Source organism: Stegodyphus dumicola, chromosome 2 (genome assembly GCF_044657685.1).
Source record: "Stegodyphus dumicola isolate Sdum_Otavi_A_Nest chromosome 2, ASM4465768v1".
Taxonomy (NCBI): domain Eukaryota; kingdom Metazoa; phylum Arthropoda; class Arachnida; order Araneae; family Eresidae; genus Stegodyphus; species Stegodyphus dumicola.
The window spans coordinates 169639404-169647649 of NC_140769.1; the positions used below are offsets into that span (position 1 = coordinate 169639404).

An 8246-nucleotide genomic window follows, 5' to 3' on the forward strand; every position below is an offset into this window, starting at 1 on the left:
GAAAAAAGGGTAGCTGTAATTTTTTTTTTTTTTTTTTTTTTGTGTGTGTGTGTGTGTGTGTGTTTGTTTTAACATTTTATTGCATATTTTTTAATAATGAAAAAACAGTGACATATTTTTGTTAAAAATGGAAAATAAACTCCTTAAAAAGACTGATTTATAAATATATCAACTATATTTAATGTTAAAAATCTGTGTATTAAAATTTCAGATGAAACTTTCTTTTGACTGAGGATTTATGTTTTTCTAGGTATGGAATGCTGGTCTGAGGGTTCTCTATGCTATAGGACAATGGCCAGGCAATACTCATGATGCATTTATATGGAGTGGACTGAAACAAAATCTAGATAGTATTTTGTCGCATCATGCATATCTTTGGGAGATAGTGGAGTATATTCCCATTTTATCACGGAAATATCTCTATAATGAGAAGCACAGAAAAGTTCGTGCAGCTATAGAAATCAAATCAAGGTTTAGGGTACTGCACGATACTGGTGGAACACTATTGTATTCAGAAAGCAAAATATGTAAAATGGTCATATCTGGTGGCCATTTTACATAATATATGCTTAAGGTATTGTGTTGAAAATTCTGAGATTGATGTGTTTGAAGATGATGAGTTGGTACCTTCAGAAAGTTTTCAGTCAGTGCATTGCACAATGAATTATCTTTAAATTTTGAAACTCGATAATAAAAACCCAAAGTGGGCAACAATGAACCTCTGGCAAAGGTGAAACCCCCTTCATGGATAATAAAGAATATATTATGAAAAAAATTACTTTCATAATATATTCTTGGGGACCCACAAGCCATGGTTTATATTTAAACCTGTAACTAAATGCACAACCCTAAATGATTTTAATTGATAATAATAATCCTAAATAATTTTATTAGTCCTGGTTTCAAATGCATACTGACAACTTTTATCATTATTGTTCTTCTCTCTGAATTTCTTGTTTCCATCATTTATGTTTAAAAACTCTTGACTACCAGAAATAACTTAATAGGCTTGATATATATATATTTTAGTGTTTTGGTATGCCAGTCATGATTTACAATAGTAAGTCACTATAAATTAGCATTGCACTTAATTTATCTTAAACTTAGCAATCAGATTTACTGCACCAAAATTCAGTTTCTTCCAAAAAGTCAAATGTTTCCCTTTCGTCCCCTTCCGTGGGACAAGATAGAAAATTTCCATGTGACAATACACATTTAATAGCATAAGAACTTCATGCTTACTTATTATAGTATAAATTAAAACAATTATTTCACTCTATACTGTTTATGTCTTCTTGGGGGTGGGCAAAACAAATATTGGACGGTTCAATTTTCCTCCACCATTCCTGTGAGCGTATTCTTCGATTAAGCAGGGTTTTGCTCCAATTCCTGATTAGCATAATATGTAAAGAATAAACAGCCTATGATTTATGCCTCCATATCCTCTTGTATTATTTAAAGAACATACATTTTTCTTTTAATTCTAAATTTTAAAACATTAAAGTAAGGGAAAGATTGTTTGCTGAATTTAGATTTATATCATCATTACACATTCACTATAATAACTTACTGCATACTTACCTCAGTGGGTTTGAGATTAAAAGAAATACATTTACGTAAAATCATGAGTGTATAATAAATTGTTTTTCAGCCAAAAAAAGAGAAGGGGGAAAATAAATACAGTTTGATTCACTTAATTTTTAGTACGCGACTCAACACTGTTATTGTAAACTAGACATTAGCCATACTTTAATAGTTGTCATCTCTGTATTTTTAGAACTTCGAAATTAGAATGTCAATTTTATCTGCCATTGTTACGGAGCTGTAGGATATCGAATGTTATTTCTTCAATGATAAAAAGAAATGAAATTTTTAATACCACATCTCATTCATATAACTTATTAACATAATTGAAAAACAATTTAATTCATTTCGTGTTATATCTGAAAATTAAAATTTGTAATACATTGACTAAAGATTCTTACAGGTCTTATTCCCATTTTCCTCCAGGAAAAAGATAATTGCTGTGTAAAATGCATAAATATTTTCACGAGACTTATAATAGTGGTATTAGAATTATTATAATGTTTATGTCATATAATGGATCTGTGAATTTCTTTTAAATAATTTTTATAATCACAAAATTTTATAAAATTAAGAAAGTAGTAAATTTTACAATTAAAATATGAATCCCACACTGCAGAAATACATACAAGAATGAAAACACTGTAATATTTGAAATGCATGATTTATTTTTTTAATAAATTAATAATTATATTTTGATTTTCTATGACAGCAGACTGATTTGCAACTGATTGCTTATACAAGTCACATATTTCACACAGTACATTAATATATTCTTCTGCGTTTCAATTATTTCCTTTTCTGCAGCTGTAATATCATCTCTCTTCCTTTTTTCTCTTCGGTCTCTTGCTTCGAATAGTTGAACTTCTATCTGAGGGAAAATTTTAAAATATTCATTCAAATTCAAATATTCTTAATTTTTATATTTCATAATGTAAAACACTTTTTATAATTAATTAAACAATGAAACTTCTCTAAAAAGGAATAATTCATAATATTGATTTCTTTAAATTTCAATTTTTTTCCCTTTATAATTTTTAAGACTGTTTATAGATCAAGAGGATTTAATGATAATTATTTTAAATTCTTAAAATCTTGTTGTTAATAAAAGACATACTCTGTGTATAATGTTCACAATAAAGAATTGAAATAACTCTTTTGTATGAGAAATATTAATTTACATCTGTTATAATTAATTTATACCAGCAGTTCTCAGCCGGTGGTATGCAAAGAAACAAAATATTTTTAAGTATGAAATTCAAAAATCTCATAAAGAAAAGAATAGTTAATAGAAATTTCCTTTGATCGAAATTGACTTGAAGATTTGGAAAATGACACACTTGTTAACTTTTGGCTGAACCGAAAAAAAGAATTTAAAGGCATTTCAAATAAAGCTATCAAATTTGTATTGTCTTTTCGCACAACCTGTTTGTGTGAAAAATGATTTTTTCCATGTTAAATTTGAAATATAAATACTCACCAAAATAAAAAGTGGATCCTAATATACCATTAAATCAAATAAGAGCAGACATAAAGAAATTAAATATTAAAGTATTATAACTGAAATTTTAATAATCAAGTGAATAATTAATTTAATTTAATTTTGATAATTAAGTAATCATCAGTTTTTAATATAATAGTTTTTTATGTGTACATATTTAATACAAAGAGTGTGCAAATGGCAATATATATATATATATGTTTTTAATAATTCTATTGAGGAATTGAAAAATAATCATTGTAAAATTAGTGGTAGTATTAATGTTTTTCAGTTTTTGCTCAGATGGTACACTACAGTCAAAAAGTTGAAAATCGCTGATTTATACCATTAAAGTTTTTCTGTTGGGAGGAAAAGGAAAAGAAGAATCCAGAAAACATTAGATTTTATGTAATAGATACAAACTTGTCAGTCCTAAATGCCATTGAAGATTTCCTTGTGATAAAGGTGTGGAATTTTCTAATGTAAAAAAGAAAAAAGCATAAAATAAGCACAATTTACTCAACAATCTTGACTGAAATATACATGCTTTCAGAGATAGCATAAAGCAAGAAAAGTTTACTCAACAATCTTGATTGAAATATACATGCTTTCAGAAATAATATACAAAGCATACTGCATAATCAAAGTCATGAGTTTATATACTATGAGATACTATACATGTTTATAATATACCACATTCCTGTACACCTAATACCTCATCCACAATTTTCTATACAATTCATTAAAGATAGTTCCTGAAACATAACTGACTTAAGAGAAACATGCATACTTCTAATTTATGCATAATAATTTGACAAACATTGATTTCAGGTAAAGAGCTACATGTATTATATCAAAGAAAGAATGAATAAATGTAATTTGCCTTTATCCTACAAATACTTAAAAACATTTACATTAAAAAAAATGAATTATTCATAATGGTAGCAAATTTTTAATGAAAAACAAAACAAGAGTTGGAAACTTAATGCAGTTTTTGTCAATATTTTACTCTCTTAAAATTTATATAAATGTATAGAAACTTGAAATGCATACCGCATTTGGCTGGAAAACTTGTGGTATTGTGCTGCACTCTAGGGAAAGGGAAAAAGTATACAATGAAGCAATCATAAGAATAAAAGGTATTTGCATATTATTGAAACCACCTTAATAAAAGTTACCAAATTTTCAAAAATGTGCCAAACTCTGGCAACGATTATGTATCAAAATTTTTCAGGTAACATGCTCATGACAATTTTTCATTCAAGCAATGTCACCATTTTCATATGTGTTTCTTATGTTGTATTTCAAGTTCCAATGGATTTTAGATACGAATAGTTGTTTTAGATTAATTTCAGATTTAAAATACTGCTTGTGGAGCTTACCATCAAAAGACGAAGCTGTGTTAAAAGTTCTGCAGGAATAGAACATTTTAGTACAAAAATTTCTAATGGAAACAACTATGAGATGAATTTGGTACATAGACAAGGCATGCAGTATCAAGTTTATGTAATTCTCTGATTATTATTATTATTTTTTTTTTTTTTTTTTTTTTTTAAGTGAAAACAGATCACTTGGCACAAGTGCTTATTAGACAAAAAAATTGTGGAAAATGTTTTTTTTAAACTATCATATAATTTTTATTTAATAATTGAAATTAGTATTTTAAAATTTGTTAAATGTTTTTTCCTTTGATATGTTGATAACATTTTGCCAACTTAGATAAATATTGATAGTTTGGTTATGCTAAAAGCAAGCTGCAAAAACAACGTACTTCTCCTGATAAGTATTTTTCTCTTTTCATTTATAAAGACCACCAAACTGATCCAGGTGTTTGTGTTAATACGTAAGTACCAAAAAATATTGAAGAATGCACAATCAAAGATGGCAACCAGTATGGTAAAAGATATAATTAATATATGCAATGAAAGAAATCTTATTAAAAGATGACTTTCATTATCAGCAGAGAAGCATGACACAGTTACAGTAAAGAAATTAAGCTTTTGTTTCTGTACTTGTAGCTTTTAATAGCCAAAAATTGTTTTTTAAAATTTTATGAAATAAATAAATCTGAACATAACTGATATCAAATGAGAATGGGTCCAAACTTTCACTTAAGAAGCAGAAAGTGTACTGTAAATGCACAATATAATGAGCAGAACACAAAGCATAATTTATAAATTAACCTTTACTCTGGATGTATATATTACATTAATATCACATTAGAATTATCAGGGTTTCATATAATTTTTTATTTATTGTATTACATTGAAATACCTTTAATTTCATTTTTATATTTTCCCAAAGATGTACAATATAAATCTAAAAATTGCTCTTAACTGTTTCATCACATAATGAATGTCTAAGGGAAGGAATGCCTGCGTGGAAGACTAAGGAAAACTTAGTATTCATGTTATACATTGAAAAAATGAAGAAAACACTCATGCAGCCAGCTTTTTCACCTGGATTTAAAAAGAGACTGGGATAGCGGTGTTCAGCAGGCTTATCTGCTTGTAGATAGATGGGCTTATTAATTACTATATAATTCAAGAACTAGTTAATTTTCATATGGTAAACATGCCTACTGTCACTGAAGAATTATGCATCTGCATTAAACAATAAAAATATAACACAAATTTGAATTTTAAATTAAACTTACTATTAGAAGAATTAAAACCAAATGCTGTAATTTGAAAATGGGAAAAAAAATGCGGTTTATATTTGAAAAAGCAAGGATTTTTGTCTGAAAAGTAAAATATATTTTACACACACCTGTTGCTCTAGATTACTTAGGAGGGAATTTTCTATAGGATAAAGTAAATAAAGTTGTACACATTAAATACATGTTGTACACATTAAAAGAAATATACATGTCTGTATATTTCTTTCGTTTTCAGGACTGGAACAATTCGTTACACCACACTACAACGCAGTAAACACTTGACCATAAGCTCAGAGAAATCATGGGAACTGATATTTTTTGTTTACATCGACACGCAGTCTCATTGGATATTGATGTAGTTTATCGGACAAGCTCTCCTGGCACGAGAGCAAACCAGCTCCCCATTGCAATTTTGACGTCATCAGTTACCAGAGCGGTAAAGCGTTGCACTTGAATTCGACTTTAGCAGACGATAGCAGGAACGCCTCTTGCGAGCTAACATTTGCAATTTATCAGAGCGTTGCACTTGAATTCGCCCCTTAGTATGCAATTGAATACCCACATCCAAAACTGAAACGATGTTTTTTGATACATTACTGGTGACAATGACAAAGTAGTGTTCTAGTTTGCCTTTTTGTACCTTTTTAAAAGACGGACATCATCAGAAGTTGCTCTATATTTTTAAATAATCGAAAACAATATTCTTTTTCAGAATATAGGTTATTACTGCAAATATTAACAGTCCTCCATTTTTTAAATTTTAGTTCAAGAAAATATTAACATACCAATGAAATATTAAAAGATTAAATTGTTCTTCTGCCAAAAATTTTTAAAAATACAAAACCAATCTTGTTTTATTAAAAATAAATAAAAAATCCCTTCATGTCAAGCTCCAACTCCCTCAAAATTGAATCTCTTATGTTAAATCAAAATTCTCTTACATTATTTCACAACTTCTGATATTTGAAAATCTAAAGTACAAGATTAGATACTTTTATGCTCTGGTAACGAAATTTCTTTTACATAATTATATATTTTGCTTGCCGGAATTTGTCTTCCTAGTAAACATATCTTATGCCGTCCAAATAAAATACTTCAAGCGTTATGTCCGAAGAGGTTTGTGTTCTATATTCTTTACCAGCTGTACCTTTTAGTGGTTTATTATTAATTGAGAATTGTATATGCATACAAAATTTATTACGTTTTATAGAGCAAACTACAAATTACAATTTACAGCGGTTCCACGACACTTCAGAATACATGCAATCGGCTTGTCACGTGACCAAACAAGTGACGTTTTTACGTAGCAAGTCGATCAGCCAATAGTGATTCAGCATTGTCACAGCAGGGGGTACGTGAGTACGTTTTAGGAACATGCCGCCGCAATAAGGCTTCATGATCCTGGAGAAAAAAGAGTTGTACGGTGAAAGTTTAGTCACTTGCTAATTGAAAGATGTTCATCAGAATTAGTAGTTTTTCGGGGCTGCTCGAAGGTGTTGATGATTTTCTTTGAAAGCTGCAACAAACTTTCTAATGCAGTCGTTACTGAAAATTTCTTGTATCTGTTTGAAAATGTTCATAAGGTCCAATATAGATTTAAAATCACTTTCTTTCGCGGGGTAACCGATGTCTTGAATCTGTTGAGGCTGGGTATCATCAGTTTCTTTAGGAGTTCGAGGCACAGGGGGAATTTGTGATTTAGCCGCGTCAGCATAACTCACGCCTGGTCTTGTATGTGAAGGATGAGGATTTTTCGTAAATTTCCGAAAATACTCACAACCACGATAAGAACTAACGTGGTTTTTTGAGCAGTTGCTGCAGGTAGGTTCGTCAGTCTTTTTACGATCACACTCCGCAGAGATGTGGTTTTTAGCACATTTCACACACTTAGGGGGGAGTTTGCAGCTATCAGATGAATGTCCAATTTTTTGGCAGTTGTAACATTGATACACAGAGAATCTTGGTTTACACTTCTCGACCTGCACGGCAAATTGAAGGAGTCGCTGGATATCATAAACTTCATCAATATTCAGAGTATGACGCAGTTGGACTTGGAAAATAGGCAGGGGGGCTTTCGTACGAAAATTTTTGAGCCGTGCAATTTTATGCACTTGAAAGTTCAAATCCGTCAGAGCTTGCTTAATTTTATCAGCATCAGTATTAACGGGCAATCCTTTTATCACGATTTTTCTGGGTCTGTCATTTTTGTGTTTCACCAGGAAAAATCCAATGGAACGTTGATTTAAAAATTTTGCAATGTAGTTGTAATCTTGCAAAGTTTCAGGAATAACACGGAGACAGTCGTGATGGAATTTGCCTATGAACTTGGCTTCAGTATTTTCACTGATGTCCGTGAGAATTTGATGGTGCTCATCCGTAGTATTTATCATAACGTGAGGGACGTTGCACAGGCTATTAGAGAATAGGGTTTTCAGTATTATCAGCAGCGTTCGTATCCATGTTCTCTTCACTCGCTAGGGCATTAAATTGGTTGCTTAACTCCGGCTGCGGGACAGGTTCAGG

General features: G+C 30.1%; 1 long non-coding RNA gene across 1 annotated transcript; it reads right to left on the minus strand.

The window, feature by feature from the left end:
• Positions 1-2232: 2232 nt before the first annotated feature.
• LOC146998644 (uncharacterized) lies at positions 2233-6050 on the minus strand. The gene is made up of 2 exons (XR_015039651.1): positions 5834-6050; positions 2233-4155 (listed from the first exon to the last, which is right to left on the minus strand). It is a non-coding gene; the product is annotated as an uncharacterized LOC146998644 (long non-coding RNA).
• Between the last annotated feature and the right edge of the window lie 2196 nt (positions 6051-8246).